Source organism: Salmo trutta, chromosome 20 (genome assembly GCF_901001165.1).
Source record: "Salmo trutta chromosome 20, fSalTru1.1, whole genome shotgun sequence".
Lineage (NCBI taxonomy): Eukaryota > Metazoa > Chordata > Actinopteri > Salmoniformes > Salmonidae > Salmo > Salmo trutta.
Window position 1 is genome coordinate 24,579,113 of NC_042976.1, and position 20,000 is coordinate 24,599,112.

The following is a 20,000-nucleotide window of genomic DNA, read 5'->3' on the forward strand; positions in this document are numbered from 1 at the left end:
AACACACACATACTGCCCGTAGGTTTGCAACCAGCTCTCACCAACAACTCTGATCCCATCCATTAGAATAGAACCCAGACCAGTGTTCATATCAAATGACATTAAGGACCTGAGCTGATCTGCTAATGCAGTGAAATGTGTTCAGATTAAGTTGTGGAGGTGAATCCGGCTGGCGTGAGCCGTTCGGTCTGGTCAAATTCGGGAGAGGTTGTTTGAAGGTAGAGGAAGGATTAGAACACTTCAAAGCGGCGCTGATTCTAAGCTGTGTGTGTGGTTATGTGTGTGTGAGTGTGTTAGTGTGTGTGATTCTAAGCTGTTTGGCGCAAAATCCTCTTTGTGGCAAAAGGATGGACGGCGCTCCAAAACGAACAGAGCTCGGAACTTAATGATTCACCACGCACACACACACACACACACACACACACACACACACACACACACACACACACACACACACACACACACACACACACACACACACACACACACACACGAGCACACACGCACGCACACACCGACACACACACACACACCGACACACACACACACACACACACACCGACACACACACACACACACACACACACACACTCAAATGCATATTAGTTTGTAAGTAAACATGCTAATACATTCTCTCACACACACCGAATTACACACACACATACTCCACAAACCGGTTGCAAGCCAGTCCTGATCTCTGGGCTGTCTGTAGGCGGTGGTTAATACCACAGTGTATCAGCAGAGGGACAGGCTGGGGTGATGGAGCGGCCATGGTCAGACTCTACCGGACAGCAGGGCGGCACCTGGAGCTGTAAATCACTGGAAAACCAGAGCGCTGCCATGATGGATGCATGTGGCACGCCCCGGATTGGGAGAATTTCCATCTGTCTCCGAGCAGGTCAGACACAACGATGGGCCATCCACACGGACACACACGCGGTCAGGCCGAGTCGGGCAGAACCACGACAGCCCAGTGGATTTGTGCTTACAGAGCTGCATTGGCTGGATGAATAAACGGCTGGCTGTGTGGGAACCACAAAGCTATACTAAACAACCTTCTGATGTATCAAATTCTTTCTGAGAGAAATCACTTTCTATTGATCACTGTCACCATCACTCTCCTTAAACATAATGCATTATGTGAGCTGGTATGTATCCATACTTTTTATCCTTGAATACACACTGTAGGGAAACATTGTAAAAAAATATTGGTATTATTTAAAAAATATTGGTGTCAGACGATTCTAGGAGTGGTGGTTGGAGTCAGGCGCAGAGAGCAGAGGTAAAGTATACAGTCTTTATTTTCTCCGGCAACAAACTGGTCACGCCAAAACAGAAGGGCGCGTAATAATAATGACCAACCCAAAACACAGGGCAAAACGGTCCGAAGAGAGAAATAAGACGTCAGCCAGCACAAAACACAAAAAAATACAAAAGCATCCAAAATACAACCAGCGAAGCAACTACATTCACAGGGCCCACCGTCCTGAGTGGACAACAAACAATCCCGCACAAAATCCCAACTGAAAACACACATTAAATAAGTCCCCACTAATGACATACACAAAACAGGTGCGGAACAGACAGACAAACTAAACGAAACTGAAACAACGATCGGTGGCAGCTAATAGGCCGGCGACGACGACTGCCGAGCGCCGCCCGACCGAGGAGGGGCGCCACTTTCGTTGGATCCTGTGACAGTACCCCTCCCCTGACGCGCGGCTCCAGCCGCGCGCCGACGCCGGCCTCGGGGACGGCCCGGAGGGCGAGGCGCCGGCCGATCCGGTCGGCGACGGTGGAAGTCCAACAGCATAGGGGGGTCCAGAACGTCCGCCGCCGGAACCCAGCACCTCTCCTCCGGACCGTACCCCTCCCAGTCCACGAGGTACTGCAGGCCCCCTACCCGACGTCGGGAGTCCAGGATGGCTCGGACTGTGTACGCCGGGCTCCCCCCGATGTCCAGGGGGGGCGGGGGGGCCTCCAGCACCTCACTGTCCTGCAGCGGACCAGCTACCACCGGCCTGAGGAGAGACACATGAAACGAGGGGTTAATACGGTAATACGAAGGAAGTTGTAACCTGTAACACACCTCGTTTATCCTCCTCAGGACTTTGAACGGCCCCACAAACCGCGGACCCAGCTTCCGGCAGGGCAGGCGGAGAGGCAGGTTCCGGGTCGAGAGCCAGACTCTATCCCCCGGGTTAAACACGGGGGCGTCACTGCGGTGGCGGTCAGCGCTCTCCTTGTGTCGTTCGCTCGCCCTCCTTAAACATTCCTGGACCGCGTTCCAGGTCTCCTGAGAGCGCTTGACCCATGCCTCCACCGCAGGAGCCTCCGTCTGGCTCTGTTGCCATGGCACCAGGACCGGCTGATACCCCAGCACCACCTGGAAGGGTGACAGATTAGTGGAGGAGTGGCGCTGAGAGTTCTGGGCCATCTCGGCCCATGGCACGAACTGCGCCCACTCCCCTGGCCGGTCCTGGCAATATGACCGCAGGAACCTGCCCACATCCTGGTTGATGCGCTCTACCTGCCCATTACTCTCGGGGTGGAACCCCGAGGTCAGGCTGACCGAGACCCCCAGCCTCTCCATAAACGATTTCCATACCCTGGACGTAAACTGGGGACCCCGATCAGATACGATGTCCTCGGGCACCCCATAGTGCCGGAAGACGTGAGTGAACAGGGCCTCCGCGGTCTGCAGGGCCGTAGGAAGACCAGGCAAAGGGAGCAGACGGCAGGACTTAGAGAACCTGTCCACAACGACCAGGATCGCCGTGTTCCCCTGAGACGGCGGGAGATCCGTAAGGAAATCCACCGAGAGGTGAGTCCATGGCCGCTGTGGAACAGGGAGGGGCTGTAATTTCCCTCGAGGTAGGTGCCTAGGAGCCTTACACTGAGCGCATACTGAACAGGACGAGACATAACGCCGGACATCCTCAGCCAAGGTGGGCCACCAGTACCTCCCCTTCAGGCCCCGCACTGTCCGTTCCACCCCAGGATGACCCGAGGAGGGTAGAGTATGGGACCATCGGATCAGGCGATCGCGAACACCAAGCGGAACGTATTTCAGGCCCACGTCGCCTGACGGGGATTAAGCCTCCTCGCTGCCCGAATATACTCCAGGTTACGGTGGTCGGTCCAGATGAGAAAAGGGTGACGTGCCCCCTCAAGCCAATGTCTCCACACCGTCAAAGCCCTGACCACGGCTAACAGCTCCCGGTCCCCCACATCATAATTGCGCTCCGCCGGGCTCAGCTTCTTAGAAAAGAACGCGCATGGGCGGAGCTTCGGAGGAACGCCCGAACGCTGCGACAGCACAGCTCCTACCCCAGCCTCGGACGCGTCCACCTCCACTATGAATGGCAAAGAGGGGTCCGGATGCGCTAGGACAGGTGCATTGGTAAACAGAACCTTCAGACGATGAAAGGCTCTGTCCGCCTCTGCTGACCATCGTAGCCGCACCGGCCCCCCCTTCATCAGTGAGGTAATGGGAGCTGCTACCTGGCCAAAACCCCGGATAAACCTCCGATAATAATTAGCGAACCCCAAGAACCGCTGCACCTCCTTCACAGTGGCTGGGGTTGGCCAATTACGCACAGCCGTTACGCGGTCACACTCCACCTCCACCCCCGAGGTGGAAATGCGATATCCTAGAAATGAGACGGCTCTTTTGAAGAACTCACATTTCTCAGCCTTGACGTATAGGTTATGCTCCAGCAGCCGCCCAAGCACTCTACGCACCAGGGACACATGCTCGGCGCGTGTGGCGGAGCAGATCAGGATGTCATCGATGTACACCACCACACCCTGCCCGAGCATGTCCCTAAGGACACAAAGGATTGGAAGACGGCGGGAGCATTCTTTAACCCATACGGCATGACGAGGTACTCATAATGGCCAGATGTGGTACTAAATGCGGTTTTCCACTCGTCTCCCTCTCGGATACGCACCAAGTTATACGCACTCCTGAGATCCAATTTCGTGAAGAAGCGCGCCCCGTGAAATGACTCCACTGCCGTAGCAATGAGAGGTAGCGGGTAACTGAAACCCACTGTGATAGCATTTAGACCTCTATAGTCAATGCACGGGCGCAGACCTCCCTCCTTCTTCTTCACGAAAAAGAAGCTCGAGGAGACGGGGGATTTAGAGGGCCGAATGTATCCCTGTCTCAAGGACTCAGTGACGTATGTATCCATAGCCACTGTTTCCTCCTGAGACAGAGGATACACGTGACTCCTAGGAAGAACCGCGTCAGCCTGGAGGTTTATCGCACAATCTCCCTGTCGATGGGGGGGGTAATTGAGTCGCCTTCGTCTTACTGAAGGCGATAGCCAAATCGGCATACTCTGAGGGAATGTGCACAGTAGAGACTTGGTCTGGACTCTCCACCGTAGTCGCACCGATGGAAACTCCTATGCACCTACCTGAGCACTCCCTCGACCACCCCGTTAGAGCCCTCTGTCTCCACGAAATCTGGGGGTTGTGAGTGGCTAGCCAGGGGATTCCCAGTACCACCGGAAACGCTGGGGAGTCAATGATGAACAGGCTGAGACGCTCCACATGACCCCCCCACGTCTGCATAACCAGTGGCACTGTGACCTCCCCTACTTGGCCTGACCCTAGCGGTCGACTATCTAGGGCGTGCACGGGGAAGGGGTGGTCCAGCTGAACCAGGGGGATCCCTAACCTCTTCGCTAACCCATGGTCCATAAAACTCCCAGCTGCACCTGAATCGACTAGCGCCTTATACTGGAAGTGAGGGGAAAAATTAGGGAAACAAACGGAGGTGTACAAGTGATCGACAGGGGGCTCTGGGTGTGGCTGGTGCGGACTCACCTGGAGGGGCGAAGCGGTGCTCTGCCTGCCCTCCGAACTCCCGGAGGGACCTCTCCAGCACCGGTCCACAGTGTGTCCTCTGTGTCCACATCGGGTGCAAGAGAGACCCCTCCCTCCGGTCCTCCTCGGTGCAGCCCCCCCTATCTCCATGGGCTGTGGAGCGGGAGGACTGGTAGGCGGAACGAACAGGCCCCGACTGGAACGTCCCCGGGCAGCCAGCAGGTTGTCCAATCTAATGGACAAATCCACCAGTTGGTCCAGAGTGGAGGTGTTGTCCCTACATGCCAGCTCCCGGCGGACGTCCTCGCGAAGGCTACACCTATAGTGGTCTATCAGGGCCCGCTCGTTCCACCCCGATCCAGCGGCGAGAGTCCGGAATTCCAATGCGAAATCCTGAGCGGTCCTCGTCTCCTGTCTCAAATGGAATAGTAGCTCACCCGCCGCCCTGCCCTCCGGGGGATGATCGAAAACCGCCCGGAAGCGGCGGGTGAACTCCGGGTAGTCACCCCGGGCCGAGTCTGGACCTTCCCAGACCGCATTGGCCCATTCCAGGGCTCGACCCGTGAGACACGAGACGAGGACGCTCACCCTCTCTTCGTCGGAGGGAGGGGGGCGGACGGTCGCCAGGTACAGTTCCAGTTGGAGCAAGAACCCCTTGCACCCAGTGGCCGTTCCATCGAACTCCCTGGGCGGTGAAATCCGGATCCCGCCGGCACCCGCTTCAGTGGGTGTGGATAGGTGCGTAGGGTGAGGGACCGGAGCTGGTCTGGCTGGGGAGGCACCTCTCTCCCAGCTCTCCAACCGGGCCAACACCTGATCCATGGCCGAGCCTAGGCGGTGGAGGAGGCCGGCATGTTGGGAGACCTGCTCAGCCATGGATGGCGCTTCTGCTCCTGCTGACTCCATAGGTGATGGTGCGGGATTCTGTCAGACGATTCTAGGAGTGGTGGTTGGAGTCAGGCGCAGAGAGCAGAGGTAAAGTATACAGTCTTTATTTTCTCCGGCAACAAACTGGTCACGCCAAAACAGAAGGGCGCGTAATAATAATGACCAACCCAAAACACAGGGCAAAACGGTCCGAAGAGTGAAATAAGACGTCAGCCAGCACAAAACACAAAAAAATACAAAAGCATCCAAAATACAACCAGCGAAGCAACTACATTCACAGGGCCCACCGTCCTGAGTGGACAACAAACAATCCCGCACAAAATCCCAACTGAAAACACACATTAAATAAGTCCCCACTAATGACATACACAAAACAGGTGCGGAACAGACAGACAAACTAAACGAAACTGAAACAACGATCGGTGGCAGCTAATAGGCCGGCGACGACGACCGCTGAGCGCCGCCCGACCGAGGAGGGGCGCCACTTTCGTTGGATCCTGTGACAATTGGTATTATTTAAAAAATATTGGTATTATTTAAAAAATATTGGTATTATTTAAAAATGTTGGTATTATTTAAAAAATATTAGTATTATTTAGGTGTCTTGGGTAAAATGTGTCTTGGTGCACTGATATTTTTGTTTGATAATTAAATACGGAAAAAATACTAATGGACTCCTCATATTATAGTTTTTCATTTACTTTAAAAAAAGTTCCAAATATAAATAAAAAATAAACACCATAATGTACATTTTTAGAACCACAATAAAAACAATGTTAAAAGGGTAAAAAATGTGAGCTGTAATTTAAAGTGTTCTCAATAAAATATCATTTATTCGTACAAATCAAAAATGAAAGGGAACTAGAAAATGAGCAACAAAAAGTATTAGCAAAAGTGGATGCACTGATGTTCATTAGTGATCTATGATCTATTTCTTTTTATGATCTATTTTCTATTTCTATCTAAAAGTCAAGAATAATCATTTTAATCATAATAATACAGAATTTTGTAATTAACATTTGAATGACAATAATAGTTTCTTGTCTTACATTTCTTATTTTTGTCCAGTTCTTGCCATATCCCTTGATCCACAAACATCCAGTTTAACATAAACATGCCGTCCAATATTATGAAACATTCTGGAGGAGGTTCTTTGTGTAACAGATGATGAAGTGAGGTATGTCCTGACTCACTGGCGTGTGCTGATGACTTGGCAGGGAGTCATTTGAGCATGTTGTGTTTATCCGAACAGTGTGTTTGCATGCCAAGCTCTTTCTTCCTACTCCCTGCCTCTCCCTGCCTCTCCCGGCTTTCCCCTGCTTTTCCGGGCACAATAACTAGAAAGTTCTTTGTGCCGCAAACTATCCTGTCCGGTGTAGGGAAACTCAGTAATTAGGCAAGTTGTGGATGAAAGAGAGAGAGAGAGAGAGCTGTCTGTGTGAGTGTTACAGTGAGGTTGGCAGCACTGTGTGAAGCTGGGCCAAGCCGGGCTGAGCCGAGCTGAGCTGAGCCGAGCCGAGCTGAGCCGACGGGAGGGAAGATGCGGGGGACATGGGGGTTCTAGAGAGGATGAGGTCCCTACAGCCAGACGGACAGAGCTAAATGCTGCCAACACAGGTCAAATGATGTTAAATACTATAGAACCTTCTATCAGCAACCTTCTGAATCTTCCTCCATAATGAATACATGATTGAACGATGAAACTGTCCACTGGCAGCAATCAATATACGTATCGCTAGCTTCATGGAAAAATAAGGCTTATACTGTGCGGACTAATGATAATCCTTCATGGAAAATGGGAATCTGTCCACATCCTCCCATAGCTCTGTCTCTATGGTCACTGAGGTTGAGCCAGGAAAGAAGCTGCTGACTGTTTGTCTACCAGGCCGGAGCTGGTAGTAATAGCTGTCCAGTCTGATTTATGTGATGGATTGTTGAGTTGTTGTGTGCAGAATGGACTGTATGTGACAACCATTGATTTTTCATGGAATGCCATAGAAGTACGATCTATAAACCTATTTTGCTACAGTAGAAAAAGTGATGTGGTGAGGGCCACAAATCCTATCCCCACAATGTTCTCTAACAGAAATATTGTCATAAAAGAGTTCAACATCATTTTATTGATTACTGGTATAATAGACATATTACAGTATTGATCTGAGCTGTACCGTGGGTTTCTAAGTCTGATGTCAATATCAGCGGGGCAGGTAATACTAATCTCCCTCTGAAAGGCTGTGCACATCACTAGTTTGATATGGTCTGACTGCCCAGGTCAGGGGCCAATCAGGGGTTGTGAGGGGGTCAACCTTATAGTCCAATAAAAACAGCATGACCCCCAGACCCGCCCGACCCATCTCCTGGAAACAAGCCCCGCCCCCACAGCCTGCGGATTCCAATCTCCACCCCATTAGAACCTGCTGTGTTTCATTCTGTCTCCATCAGGTTCATGTCATCCTCCCACTGTGTTGACGGGAATTCATTTCAACAATAGGAACAGGTTAATCATCCATTAACCATTGCTGACATGCAATCCAATATTTTTTTCTTCTAAATGACAGTTTGTATGATTTCCACTTTAAATGGTCTTGAATGTCTGCTAGTCATTACAAAATTCCATGAGGAAAAAGTCAAGTGATTTTTCCACCCCGTATCATTTGAAGCTATGAAATTGCATTAATTGCAATTTGCGTTGTTTACCGTCAAAGCCTTGGCCCAACATGTTCAGTGTATAAAAGTTATTTGTTCCTGCTGATTCATTTATTGGATTGTTAGTTTTCGGAAGACGAAAATGTAAACTATGGGACAATATTTGACGACGTCGATGCAAAGACGTCAAAGATTCTAGGATTACAATATGGCTGGACTAAGCTAGTTTCTACCTTTACTCTTCAGAAACCACAGTATATTTTTCAGTATTGGAATGTATCTATGAGCAGCCTTATAGTTTCTAGCTTTAAACTAACATATAAAGATCAAGGATTTAAAAAACAACTGAGATAATATAAATTGCATAACAATCTATCATTAAACCATATTTAAAAGCCCAATACATAAAAGCAGCAATTAGCAAAAAAGAGTTATGCCACTGAGTCATATCCCACTGAGTCATATCCCACTGAGTCATATCCCACTGAGTCATATCCCAGTGAGTCATATCCCACTGAGTCATATCCCAGTGAGTCATATCCCACTGAGTCATATCCCACTGAGTCATATCCCACTGAGTCATATCACACTGAGTCATATCATGTAAATATTGAAATATTTACATGTTTGTCTTTAAAGAGACAACACATTAAAGGGTACAACTATAATATAATTACATCCCAAAAAATCATGAATTAATCCAAAGAAAGATGCAGTCTATGATGAAAATAAAATAACCTATTACATCTGAATGTGTGTGTGTAACCGATGTGAAATGGCTAGCTAGTTTGAGGGGTGTGCGCTAATAGCGTTTCAATCGGTGACGTCACTCGCTCTGAGACCTTGAAGTAGTTGTTCACCTTGCTCTGCAAGGGCCGCGGCTTTTGTGGTGCGATGGGTAACGATGCTTCGAGGGTGACTGTTGTCTGTGTGCAGAGGGTCCCTGGTCCAAGCCCAGGTAGGGGTGAGGAGAAGGACGGAAGCTATACTGTTTCATGTGCATGTTACTGTGTGTACACACACGTGTGTATTAAGAAAATAACTGATGACTCAATGGCCTGTGAACTTAAAATGACCTAGATGAAGCCAAGCCCAATAGCCCCAGTTACAGAGAAGAGAACATTAAATAATGGGTAATGTTAGGAGAATGTCTAGCTGATGTGTTTAAAATCAATTCAAATATCTCATTATATTACAATAACATATGGGAATATATCAAATAATATCCAGTGAACTACAAAGGACTGGAAAAGAATGAAGAGTCACCCTAACCGTAACCCATTTCTGGATTACATTCTTAAATAGGGAAGTCGCAGAGTAACAGGACCCACGGAACACTCCATTACTACAGTATCATTCAATAAAACACTCTGTCCAGTCTTCCATGCTGCTCTGTTCAATCTATTAGAAGGGTCAACTAGTTTGTTAATTCTGCAGTAACACAGCTATTACAACTGAGAACAAACAGACAATGTGGGCTAATGCATGGCACAGCTATATAATGGCTATAAAACAATACTGTAAATTGCAGTTATTGTAAGGAAATATTGAGCTAAGAAACAGATCTGAAACCAGATGTATTGCGCTCTATTACCGGCCTGGGGGAGTAGGAAAGACAGGAGGAGTAGGGGAGACAGGAGGAGTAGGGGAGACAGGAGAAGTAGGGGAGACAAGGGGAGTAGGAGAGACAGGAGGAGTAGGAGAGACAGGAGGAGTAGGAGAGACAGGAGGTGTAGGGGAGACAGGAGGAGTAGGGGAGACAGGAGGAGTGGGAGAGACAGGAGGAGTAGGGGAGACAGGAAGAGTAGGAGAGACAGGAGGAGTAGGAGAGACAGGAGGAGTAGGGAAGACAGGAGGAGTAGGAGAGACAGGAGGAGTAGGAGAGACAGGAGGAGTAGGAGAGACAGGAGGTGTAGGGGAGACAGGAGGTGTAGGGGAGACAGGAGGAGTAGGGGAGACAGGAGGAGTATGGGAGACAGGAGGAGTAGGAGAGACAGGAGGAGTAGGGGAGACAGGAGGAGTGGGAGAGACAGGAGGTGTAGGGGAGACAGGAGGAGTGGGAGAGACAGGAAGAGTAGGAGAAACAGGAGAGGCTGGACCTGACTGGGTCTGACCAGGCTTGGCCCACTACCTCTCTTCCAACGTTTCTTTTACTGTCACAAATACACTGTACAGCCCATCCCATCACATGTCCTCTCTCTCCTCTCCTCTCGCCAGCCCCTACTCTCATGTCTGGCCTCCTGCCATGCTCTGATGGAATATGATCACTTTATTTTTCCTGTGAGGGAAACTATTTTTTGGTGTGGTTAAAAAAGAGACAAACAGACATAAACAGAGTAGACCTGACCTCAGTCAACCAAGCTACTAAGCATATTTAAATCCTGAGAATCTGTTGATGTGCATTTCAGGCACTTACAGCTAATTGCTCCCTGGTCGCCATGTTAATGGCAGACCCTGGCTGTGACCCGACTCTCTGAGGGTGTCTAATTTCCACTGTTGTAGCCCCTCGTATAGCATAACATACAGTTGAAGTCGGAAGTTTACCTACACTTAGGTTGGAGTCATTAAAACTTGTTTTTCAACCACTCCACAAGTTTCTTGTTAACAAACTATAGCTTTGGCAAGTCGGTTAGGACATCTACTTTGTGCATGACTGTAACGGCTGTCGTCGTCGTCAGACGAAAAAGAGATGTCATCGTCTGAGAAAGTGGACCAATACGCAGCGGAGTTAGTGTTCATCATAGTTATTTAATTAACGTAAGAACACGATACAAAAAAACAAGAAAACCGACAGCTAAAACAGCCCTGTCAGGTGCGAAACAGAAACAATTACCCACAAAACCCAAAGGAAAAACATGCTCCTTATGTGTGACTCCCAATCAGCAACAACACTCTACAGCTGTGCCTGATTGGAAGCCACATGGCCAAAATCAATGAAACAAACCAACATAGAAAAATGCACATAGAACGCCCACCCAACGTAACACCCTGGCCTAACCAAAATAAAGAACAAAAACCCCTCTATGGCCAGGGCGTTACAATGACGTAAGTAATTTCTCCAACAATTGTTTAAAGACAGATTATTTAACTTATAGTTCACTGTATCACAATTCCAGTGGGTCAGAAGTTTACATACACTAAGTTGACTGTGCCTTTAAACAGCTTGGAAAATTCCAGAAAATGATGTCATGGCTTTAGAAGCTTCTGATAGTCTAATTGACATCAGTTGAATCAATTGGAGGTGTACCTGTGGATGTATTTCAAGGCCTACTTTCAAACTCAGTGCCTCTTTGCTTAACATCCTGGGAAAATGTAAAGAAATCAGCCAAGACCTTAGAAAAAATTGTAGACCTCCACAAGTCTGGTTCATCCTTGGGAGCAACTTCCAAACGCCTGAAGGTACCACGTTAATCTGTACAAACAATAGTACGCAAGTATAAACAACATGGGACCACACATCCGTCATACCGCTCAGGAAGGAGACGGATTCTGTCTCCTAGAGATGAACGTACTTTGGTGCGAAAAGTGCAAATCAATCCCAGAACAACAGCAAAGGGCCTTGTGAAGATGCTGGAGGAAACAGGTACAAAAGTATCTATATCCACAGTAAAACGAGTCCTATATCGACATAACCTGAAAGGCCGCTCAGCAAGGAAGAAGCCACTGCTCCAAAACCGCCATAAAAAAGCCAGACTATTGTTTGCAACTGCACATGGGGACAAAGATCGTACTTTTTGGAGAAATGTCCTCTGGTCTGATGAAACAAAAATGGAACTGTTTGGCCATAATGACCATCGTTATGTTTGGAGGAAAAAGGGGGAGGCTTGCAAGCCGAAGAACCCCATCCCAACCGTGAAGCACGGGGGTGGCAGCATCATGTTGTGGGGGTGCTTTGCACTTCACAAAATAGATGGCATCATGAAGGAGGAAAATTATATGGATATATTGAAGCAACATCTCAAGACATCAGTCAGGAAGTTAAAGCTTGGTCGCAAATTGGTCTTCCAAATGGACAATGACCCCAAGCATACTTCCAAAGTTGTGGCAAAATGGCTTAAGGACAACAAAGTCAAGGTATTGGAGTGGCCATCACAAAGCCCTGACCTCAATTCTATAGTAAATATGTGGGCAGAACTGAAAAAGTGTGTGTGAGCAATAAGGCCTACAAACCTGACTCAGTTACACCAGCTCTGTCAGGAGGAATGGGCCAAAATTCACCCAGCTTATTGTGGGAAGCTTGTGGAAGGCTACCCAAAACGTTTGACCCAAGTTAAACAATTTAAAGGCAATGCTACCAAATACTAATTGAGTGAATGTAAACTTCTGACCCACTGGGAATGTGATGAAAGAAATAAAAGCTGAAATAAATAATTCTCTCTGCTATTATTCTGACATGTCACATTCTTAAAATAAAGTGGTGATCCTAACTGACCTAAGACGGGGAATTTTTACTAGGATTAAATGTCAGGAATTGTGATAAACTGAGTTTAAATGTATTTGGCTAAAGTGTAGGTAAACTTCTGACTTCAACTGTATCTTAACCCTATTAGGAAAATGATAGTCAATAAAGAGTATAGATTTGCAGAGGGGTTCTTTATAAATAAATTATACAACCTATTGGATTATGAAATTGTCTCACTCACGCTTGACACAGTGTGTGTTGTTGAGAATAAGCTTCAGACAAACAGTATGAGTGCATCGATATTGAACGTCATTGATGGTGTTGTGTGTAAATCTGAGTAATTGGACCAGCTCTCCAACTGAGCCCCAGAGGTAGAGAATCTCCCCCTACCATTACATTACACACCCCTCAACACTGCCTTCACTCAATCCAGCTTGTGTGTGTGTGTGTGTGTGTGTGTGTGTGTGTGTGTGTGTGTGTGTGTGTGTGTCATAATTAGTCCATATGGGCTGTTTGTTAGTATGTGTGGTGCTAGCACTGGAAGCTGTGTTTGCTGGCTGGGGAGAGGATGTTGAGCTGCATTCTAACCCACACCCTAGGCTCCTTCTTCATTCCCTCTCCTCTTCTCTAAGCTCCTCTGACCCCCTCTACTCCTCTCTACCCCTCTGTAACCCTCTCTATATTGTCCTTGTTGTTGTTGTTTTTAAACACTCTCCCAATCAGACTATCTGGTGTGAAATGCCTCTGTCCTGGTGTTCCTGAGAAGCCAGTGAGTGGGCGCGAGGAGTGAGAGAGGAGAGAGAGAGGAGAGAGAGAGGAGAGAGGGAATTTGGAGAGGAGACTGTAGGTTGACCTAAATTCACATGTTAGTAGAGAATCTAAATGACAGCAGATGAAGGGGAGACGAGAGTCTGAGGGAAGAATGCGGACTGAGAGAAAAATACAGAAGAGACAGGTTGATTAACTCATCTGGAGGGGTCTCTCTTACAGCATATGAAAATTACACCAACAGATCTATTCAAAATGATTTCCAAAAACTATGACTATAGGCATTTTCTAAAAATAAACAAAACAAATGTATCTAATTTGTATTTGATTATAGGACGAGGCCAGCAATAAAGCATAGAGAATGCTCTCTCAAGCAGAGGAGAGGAATCACAATACTGTAGAAGGCTTTCATGAAAACAGAAAAAAACCAAAGTAGTAGTCTAACAACAAAAATGTGTGAAATTAGTATAAAATACGTAATTTGGTACAATCTGAGTACTGTGTTAACAATTCAGTTTGAGATTACTAATTGTTTCAGCTAAAAGCTAGCCATGAAGAAAATGCTGCATAAAAAAAAATGGAAGTATCTTTATTGAACCTTTATTTTGACAGCAAGTCAATGCGTTGATGTAACGGCTGTCGTCTGAAGAAGTGGACCAAGGTGCAGCGGAGTTAGTGTTCATTATTAGAATTTAATGTAAACAACATGAACACTATACAAAACAAGAAAAGAGTAAACCGACAGCAAACAGTCCTGTCTGGTACAAAACACTGACAGAAACAATTACCCACAAACCCAAAGGAAAAAACATGCTCCTTATGTGTGACTCCCAATCAGCAGCAACGAGCTTCAGCTGTGCCTGATTGGGAGCCACACTCACGGCCCAAAACAAAGAAATACAAAAACATAGAAAAAGGAACATAGAACGCCCACCCAATGTAACACCCTGGCCTAACCAAAATAAAGAACAAAAACCCCTCTCTATGGCCAGGGCGTTACAGTACCCCCCCCCAAAGGTGCGGACTCCGGCCGCAAAACCTGACTCTGAAGGGGAGGGTCCGGGTGGGCCCTCTTACGGCGGCGGCTCAGGTGCGGGACGTGGCCTCTGCTCCACCCTTGACGTCGCCCTCTTCGGTGGCGCACCTGGCCGCGCCGAAGGTCTGGTGGGCGACACTGACTGCGCCCGGCTGGCGGCCGGCGATGGTTGCGCCCGGCTGGCGGGCGGCGATGGTTGCGCCCGGCTGGCGGGCGGCGATGGTTGCGCCCGGCTGGCGGGCGGCGATGGTTGCGCCTGGCTGGCGGGCGACCCTGGCTGCTCTGACGGCACTGACCCAGGATTCACCAGGCTGGGGAAACATGACAGAGGCCTGTCCCTAGGCGTAGGCACCGGACTCACCGGGCTGGCGGGCGTCCCTGGCCACTCGGGCAGGTCAGGGCAGTCTGGCCACTCGGGCAGGTCAGGGCAGTCTGGCCACTCGGGCAGGTCAGGGCAGTCTGGCCACTCGGGCAGGTCAGGGCAGTCTGGCCACTCCGGCAGGTCAGGGCAGTCTGGCCACTCCGGCAGGTCAGGGCAGTCTGGCCACTCCGGCAGGTCAGGGCAGTCTGGCCACTCCGGCAGGTCAGGGCAGTCTGGCCACTCCGGCAGGTCAGGGCAGTCTGGCCACTCCGGCAGTTCAGCGCAGTCTGGCCACTCCGGCAGTTCAGCGCAGTCTGGCCACTCCGGCAGTTCAGCGCAGTCTGGCCACTCCGGCAGTTCAGCGCAGTCTGGCCACTCCGGCAGTTCAGCGCAGTCTGGCCACTCCGGCAGTTCAGCGCAGTCTGGCCACTCCGGCAGTTCAGCGCAGTCTGACCTCTCTGGCGACTGTTGACTGGCGGGCAGCTCTGACGACTGTTGACTGGCGGGCAGCTCTGACGACTGTTGACTGGCGGGCAGCTCTGACGACTGTTGACTGGCAGGGCTGGGGACACGCACCTTGGGCTTGGTGCGGGGAGCAGGGACGGGCCGGACAGGACTGTGGACACGCACCTTGGGCCTGGTGCGGGGAGCAGGGACGGACCGGACAGGACTGGGAACATGCACTGTGGACTTGGTGCGGGGAGCAGGGACGGGCCAGACAGGACTGTGAACACGCACTGGTGAACTGAAGCGTGGAGCCGGTTTTGCCACTCGTCCTGGCTGGATGCCCTTCCTAGCACGGCATGTGCTGGGCATGTCCACCGGACGCACCGGGCTGTGCGGACGCACTGGCGACACAGCGCGCAACTCCGCATACCAAGGCTCCTCCAGATCATCCATCTGCAGGTCCTCAATCAACTGCCTCATCATCTTCCTCTCTTCCTCTGCCGTTATCCCCCACGAGAGCAGTGGTCTGGGCTCCTCCTCTGCCCTTCCGGACCACCCCATTAGCCCCCCCCCAAAATTTTCTTGGGGGTGTCTTCCGGGCTTCCTCGACCGACGCCAGCGACCCCGTCTGCTGGCCGGCGTCTCCTCCATTGACCGGACCTCCCTCTTCCGCTGCTTGGTCCCTTGGTGGTGGGTAATTCTGTAACGGCTGTCGTCTGAAGAAGTGGACCAAGGTGCAGCGGAGTTAGTGTTCATTATTAGAATTTAATGTAAACAACATGAACACTATACAAAACAAGAAAAGAGTAAACCGACAGCAAACAGTCCTGTCTGGTACAAAACACTGACAGAAACAATTACCCACAAACCCAAAGGAAAAAACATGCTCCTTATGTGTGACTCCCAATCAGCAGCAACGAGCTTCAGCTGTGCCTGATTGGGAGCCACACTCACGGCCCAAAACAAAGAAATACAAAAACATAGAAAAAGGAACATAGAACGCCCACCCAATGTAACACCCTGGCCTAACCAAAATAAAGAACAAAAACCCCTCTCTATGGCCAGGGCGTTACAGTTGAGGGATTTTCTATCATGCTCTCTTGCTTTGGTCTGATCACACAAGGTGCTGCTCTCCCGCAGAACGGGAACTCTGTAATGGCAACCCACAGGTGTAAAACTGCCGTATGTTACTACCTGTTTACAAGAAGTACCTTTGTGCAGCAGGTAGCCTAGCAGTTAAAGCGTTGGCCAGTAACCAAAAGGTTGCTGGTTTGAATGACTGAGCCGACAAGGTGAAAACATCTGTTGATGTGCCCTTGAGCAGGGCACTTAACCCTAATTTGCTACAGGGGCACCGTACTACTATGGCTGACCCTGTAAAACAACACTTTTCACTGCACCTTACCGGTGTATGTGACAATAAAAGATATATATTTCTATCTAAATGTGTGATGGACCTGTTGCACTGTATTTCATGTAAAAACACATTCATAATGTTGATGCTTGTATTTGGCGATCTCCCCAGAAAATACTACTAATTACCTCCAAAGGTATACATATTGAAAGGAAAAAGTGAATGTTTATGTGGTAAAATGAATAAACAAATATGTGATATATTAATTTGGTAAATACAGACATTTTACTTAACATAAAGCTGTTGAATCAAACAGCAGTAAAGCAGTATTCATGAATAAGAAAATAAGAACAAATAAAAGTACAATATTCAAAAAATTGGAATAAATCAAGATTCAAGTAATAAAGCAATAATAATAATAATAAACAAATATTCTATGATAAAGTTGAGTTATAGTCATATGACTGATATTTTATTGACTGTACTCCTCTCCAACAATATTCTACATGATGGATGAATATAAAATTAATAATAACTTTCTAGATTTTCACTATCAAGTCTGACTGGTTTGTTGGATGTTTTCTCCACAGCTAGAAGGGAGCCCATCTTTACTTGAACCTGACTAACATGTCTGATCTCAGTTTGTCCCCTGGCTTAAATACCATAGAGGAGAAGACAAGACACACTTCACCCTGCAAACAGACTGCTACACACCGTGTGTGTGTGTGTGCGCATGCAGACGCGTGAGTACGTGTTTGAGTACATGCGTGAGTATGTGTGAGAGTACGTGTGTGAGTACGTGCGTGAGTACATGTGTGAGTACGTGTGAGAGTACATGTGTGAGTACGTGCGTGAGTACATGTGTGAGTACATGTGAGAGTACATGTGTGAGTACGTGTGAGAGTACGTGTGAGAGTACATGTGTGAGTACGTGTGAGAGTACATGTGTGAGTACGTGTGAGAGTACGTGTGAGAGTACATGTGTGAGTACGTGTGATAGTACGTGTGAGAGTACATGTGTGAGTACGTGTGAGAGTACGTGTGAGAGTACATGTGTGAGTACGTGTGTGAGTACGTGTGAGAGTACGTGCATGTATGCCCATGTTCCCGTTCTGTGGGAGAGCAGCACCTTGCGTGATCACAACAAAGCATGAGAGCATTACAGAAAATCCCTCAATGCCCAGCCTTTAAAAATGCAGGAGGGCAGCGCACGCAGAAGCAAGTAAAGTAAATGTTTAAATTATGGACCAAAAAAAGGTTGAGGCTTCAAAAGGAAGGAGAGATCCCCCACATGAGGCAGCAAACTTTATTGCATGTGAGGAGAGAGGAGAGAGGAGAGAGCTAAAAGCACTGAGAGACAGTAGCCGTGAGGTATTTAAGCAAGGGGGTGTGGTATATGGCCAATATACCACGGCTAAGGGTTGTTCTTAGGCACGACGCAACGCTGTTCTTAAGTTGGTAACCATAAACTGGTTACCAACTTAATTAGAGCAGTAAAAATAAATGTTTTGTCATACCCGTGGCCTGATACACCACGGCTGTCAGCCAAGCAGCACGCAGGGCTCAAACCACCCATTTTATAATATGAAATACATCTCTCACAGATTATCTAGGAAATGACTTGTGAACTTTCACAGAAGGAATTATTTAATCTGAAAGGCAGTCCATCTTTCTCCTTGGTCTTGCCCTAAAGCTTTAAAAATAATTTGAAGACATATAATTTTTATAAAAATATAATATGAATAGAATTTGTGTTTTGTAAACTATAAAAGCTCTGTCTAGATTTTACGTCAAGGTCTCTGGGCAGGAGCAGACTGTAAATTGCTCCGTACTAAATATAGACTAAAGCACCCATAGTTAACAGAATGTACAGTAGTCGGCGTGCTTTTAAGTGTCTGTGTGTTTGAGTGCGTGTGTATACATCAGTGTGTGTGTGCTGCGTGCATCTAGCAGGCTTCCTGGATGCCTCCTTAAAGTGTGCAGGAAGGTGTGAGTAACTCGACCACGCGACCCACAGCCCATTCTGACGCCACCGTCCGCCGTCCCGCCGCCGTCCCGCGTCACGCTCTCTCTCTCTCACTCACACACACACACACACACACACACACACACACACACACACACACACACACACACACACACACACACACACACACACACACACACACACACACACACACACACACAGCACTGCTTTGACTCCATCCAGACCATGATGATCTCTAAACTGGTGTCCGGAATGGAGAGATGTCGTTAAACGTGTTTGTGAAGTGCTTCATTGTGCACAGAGTGATACAGCACCATCAGTGTGTGTGTGTGTGTGTGTGTGTGTGCCTGGAAATGTGTGTGTACAGCACCGTCAGCACCACTCACCCCAGGGAGACACACTCCATTTGCTGCCAGCAGGTAAACTACAATATAGAAAGTACAGACATAAACTGAAGTAATACACTCTTCTAATTATTTATCCTTCTATAGGGTAAATGTTTCTCCTCACATTTGTAGGTGCAAGTTGCAAAATATTTGTTATATATGAAGGTTGTTGAATAATTCATATGCGATTTAATAATGCAGTATAAAGTTGGAGGAGTTTAGACTCAAAAGCATGCTGGTGAAAACTTCTGTGCCTGTCTGATTGCCTGCTATTCCCTCCAGCTACGGTACTTGCAGTATGCACTCTGCTTGTACAACCTCACTCTAACCAGCAGGAATACGTTGTGGTCCTGTAAGAAGCCGACCGCAGGATCTCCTCAAAGAAAGTATTGTTATGTCTAGTACTCCTCTCAAGTCACCTCTCCAGCATACTGAACTGTACTTCAGGCTTCTCTAAAACAGGCCGAACACAGATCATCATCATCTGGCAGAAGAGATTAATAAACGGAGTCATTTGACTTCTCTGTGAACAGCATGTCTCCTCCGGATGCCTGAGGTTTCTCATAGAGAGATGTCTACATCTGAGAAAGTAACACAAAGCCTGTGGTATATTTATATTAATCTGGGGATGTGGATGATTCCTGCTTGACGTAAAGACAGCACTATCGTCAGAAAACAGCTGCGCTTGTCACCATGAACTGAGAAAAAGCTGAGGAAGAGCAGGACTAAAGCAAGGAGTTTGCTGTAACATGAAGACACAAAGTCACACACACACAGTCACACTCACAGCCCCCTGAGCTGATTTGTGTAGGTGAGTCAGAGTGTCTTAAAGCGACAGTAGGTGGTTGGGCATCAACTCCAAACAGAGACAAGCCATAAGTCTGTG